Source organism: Coregonus lavaretus (assembly GCF_964263955.1).
Source record: "Coregonus lavaretus genome assembly, contig: HAP1_SCAFFOLD_775, whole genome shotgun sequence".
NCBI lineage: Eukaryota > Metazoa > Chordata > Actinopteri > Salmoniformes > Salmonidae > Coregonus > Coregonus lavaretus.
In genome coordinates, this window is record NW_028159865.1 from 69447 (window position 1) to 73782 (window position 4336).

At 42.4% G+C, this 4336-nt stretch overlaps 1 long non-coding RNA gene across 1 annotated transcript; it reads left to right on the forward strand.

Annotated features, from left to right (window-relative positions):
- The first annotated feature begins 555 nt into the window (after positions 1-555).
- LOC311122362 lies at positions 556-1022 on the forward strand. The gene is made up of 3 exons (XR_014612423.1): positions 556-613; positions 790-863; positions 958-1022. It is a non-coding gene; the product is annotated as an uncharacterized lncRNA (long non-coding RNA).
- Positions 1023-4336: the final 3314 nt, after the last annotated feature.

Genomic DNA, 4336 nt, shown 5'->3' on the forward strand with positions numbered 1-4336 from the left:
ATTCATAATGCACCTGTTAAAGGGATGCTTTGGGATTTTGGCAATGAAGCCCTTTATCTACTTCCCCAGAGTCAGGTGAACTCATGGATACCATTTTTAGGTCTCTGCATCCAGTATGAAGGAAGTTGGCGCGTTTCACAAGCCAGTGTTAAAGAGCGTTAGCGCAATGACTGTAAGTCTATGGTACCTACTAGCATGCTAGCAGTTACCATAGACTTCCAGTCATTGCACTAACCCTAGTTGGCAATTGCATTAACCCTAGTTGGCAAGTGCATTAACCCTAGTTGGCAATTGCATTAACCCTAGTTGGCAAGTGCATTAACCCTAGTTGGCAATTGCATTAATGCTAGTTAGCAACTTCCTTCAAACTGCACGCAGACATAAAAATGTTATCCACGAATTAATCTGACTCTGGGGAAATAGATAAAGTGGTAATAAGCTTTTTGTACGTTGCTTTTGTTATTGACCATAAATGTTCCTAAAACCATGTTCCTTCTCTTTTTGAAGATGGGGGAGTTGAGAGCCAGCCATGAGGCTGTGATGTTAGAGCACGAGGCCAGCCACTCTGAACAGATCCAGGCAGTTAAACAGCAGTGTGAGGACTCTCTAGAAGGTACATTCATCCTGTCATGTACACCGTTGTTTTTTATAGACCAAATCTTAAGTTACTGCGAGGTAAAAATCAGCACAGCACGTGTGTTAAAGTCATTTAACTTTGATGAATCAGAAGTATTTCTGATTTTGACTGTCTTGCATTATAATTCTGTTAAACTGTGATCTCTCTTCAAGAGCTCCGTCAAGCTCATGAGCGGGAGCTGCAGACATTGGACAAAAGACTGAAGGAGGCTGAAGTCACTTTATCTGTAAGCTTCAGCTTCACATATCAAAATATATTCCAATTTATTTAGTCTCAGGAGAGGTTAGGTGATAATGTCCTCATGATGTGGTGTTCCTCAGGGCCAGATTCAGGAGCTCACCGAGGAGAACACGACCCTGAACCACAGGATAAAGACAGAGGAGGGCCAGAGGAGGGAGCTGGCTGAGAGAAATCAGGTACTGCCAACACGCAACACCCCTCACATTCACTCTCATCTTACAGCCCACTCCAATAACGTTCAGAGGTAAGTGTCATTGACGCTAAGCAACAGCACTGCCCTATCTCCCTCCCTCAATAATATATGCGATTTAGCAGACACTTTTGTCCAAAGCAACATAGGCATGCGTGCACACATTTTACATATGGGTGGTCCCAGGAATAGAACCCACAATCCTGGCATTGCAAGCGCCATGCTGTACCAACTGAGGCATACAGGACCTCCAGTGTATAATGGTGTTTTCTTCTCTTTCTGTATTTTTGTCTATTTCTTATATAGTGCACTCCTTCCAACCAGCGCCTCTGGTCAACAGTAGTGCACTATAAAGTGAATAGGGTGCCATTTTTGACACCACCCAAGAGTGCATTGTTAAAGTTAGGCTGCTGTCGGTCATAATCAGTATTGATTGGGTGCCCATTTCCTCGCAGCATTCTAACAATGCACATGAGGGGATTGCGATAACGACCTCTGTACTACCCTTCCAGCCACTCTGGTAGGCTAGAAATAGACTGACAATAACCACCAGGATCAACCCAGTGGTCCACTGCCTGCTTGGGGCTGTGGGAGTCATGGGGAATAGTTGAAACACCACACGGTGTATAGTTTTACAACCTATAATGACTTTAATTCTCTCCTATGTGGTTGAAAGCATTGGCCATGTTTGAGTAAGGCTGTTGTGGTGACCGTATTACCGTCACACTGGCAGTCATGAGTCATGACCGCAGTCAAATTCCACGTGACTGAGTCACCTCTCCTCTTATGCACTCTGGACATGCGTTGGTAGTACCCAACTAGCTAACGACCGTCAGGTCGCTAATGGCCTGGTGCTCAGGGCTCTATTGTCCCTCTAATCACTCTCACATCAATTCAAATACAATCGAAAATCACATCAAACACTTATCAAAACAGTTTCATGCTTTTAAAACTCACCTCGCTGTGATTGATCAATTTAAAGAAAGATGTTCAACAACAGGTTAAACTGAGTGGAAAACATGGTTGTTGTGGATGTTGTTTCAAAGCCTAACACAACGAAATGGATAGCACTTTATAAGGTGATGATTAATTCAAAACATCCATATGCATATTAGAGCTTATGCATAGGCCTATATATGAGCCCAAGCCCACAAAAAATAAAACAGAATTAAAATTATTGTGCCATTATATACTGAACAAAAAAATTAACGCAACATGTAAAGTGTTGGTCCCATGTTTACATGTGGAATGTGAAACGCAGGCCCAGATCTTATTTTGGTCCAGTGTAACACACTGACTGCATTTCCCACCTCTCTCTCAACAGAAACGCACTAGGCTGTTGCTGTTTCTTAGAATGATCTATACTGAACTACATGGAACGTGTTGGTTGAAATGAAAGATCCCAGAAATGTTCCATTCGCACAAAAAGCTTATTTCTCTAGAATTTTGTTCACAAATGTGGTTACATCCCTGTTAGTGAGCATTTCTCCTTTGCCAAGATAATCCATCCACCTGACATCTGTGGCATATCAAGAAGCTGATTAAACAGCATGATCATTACACAGGTGCACCTTGTGCTGGGGACAATAAAAGGCCACTCTAAAATGTGCAGTTTTGTCACACAACACAATGCCACAGATGTCTCAAGTTTTGAGGGAGCGTGCAATTGGCATGCTGACTGCAGGAATGTCCACCAGAGCTGTTGCCAGAGAATGTAATGTTAATTTCTCTACCATAAGCCGCCTCCAACGTAATTTTAGAGAATTTGGCAGTACGTCCAACCGGCCTCACAACCGCAGACCACATTTAACCGCGCCAGCCCAGGACCTCCACAACCGGCTTCTTCACCTGTGGGATCGTTTGAGACCAGCCACCCGGACAGCTGATGAAACTGAGGAGTATTTCTGTCTGTAATAAAGCCCTTTTGTGGTAAAAAAATTCTGATTGGCTAGGCCACTCCCTGGGGAGCCAGGCCCACCCATGTCTGCGCCCCTGCCCAGTCATGTGAAATCCATAGATGAGGGCCTAATGAATTTTTTTCAATTGACTGACTTCCTAATATGAACTGTAACTCAGTCAAATAGTTGAAATTGTTGCATGTTGCGTTTTATTTTTGTTCAGTATACCATACATAGCCTACTGCATATTACCCCCCCCCCCCCCCCCCCAAAAAAAAATAAATAAGAATAATAATAAATAGTAATGGCCTTTTGAGTGTGGACTGTATTATTATGCATACTGGATGGACTGGTTACCTTATGCTACTCTCCAACCTTTCTATCCATGAGTGTGGGAGAAAACGTATAGCCCTAGGCGATACTGTTGGTTCATTGATTGTGCAGAATGGCTTACAGATTTAGCCTACAATTACAGTGAATTTGTATTTGATTTTTAATAGCCTATAATAGAGTTTTCTTATTTTTTATATAATGAATAGGCTGACACATCACCTTGTAGCTACATACATCTCACCACTGTGCATTTACATCTCTTCCCCTCTCTCCTTCATTCCTTACTCCAGCGCGCAGAGAGAGGGGCTGTCAAAAGTTTTAATGAAAATATTTAATATGTGTAGTTGTGAAAACATGTTACTATCGACGATCCCAAACAGATTTAACTTGGTTTCTCAAAATTAAGCACTGGGTAACTGCATGAACAGGGTTGGAGAGGCCATGGCATATACAGTGGCTTACAGTGAAAGTGTTCACCCCCCTTGGCATTTTTCCTATTTTGTTGCCTTACAACCTGGAATTAAATTGATTTTTGGGGGGGTTTGTATCATTTGATTTATACAACATGCCTACCATTTTGAAGATGCAAAATATTTTTTCTTGTGAAACAAACGAGAAATAAGACAAAAAAACAGAACTTGAGCATGCATAACTATTCACCCCCCCAAAGCCAATACTTTGTAGAGCCACCTTTTGCAGCAATTACAGCTGCAAGTCTCTTGAGGTATGTCTCTATAAGCTTGGCACATCTAGCCACTGGGATTTTTGCCCATTCTTTAAGGCAAAACTGCTCCTTCAAGTTGGATGGTTTCCGCTGGTGTACAGCAATCTTTAAGTCATACCACATATTCTGAATTGGATTGAGGTCTGGGCTTTAAATGTTTCCCCTTAAACCACTCGAGTGTTGCTTTAGCAGTATGCTTAGGGTCATTGTCCTGCTGGAAGGTGAACCTCCATCCCAGTCTCAAATCTCTGGAAGAATGAAACAGGTTTCCCTCAAGAATTTCCCTGTATTTACCGCCATCCATCATTCCTTCA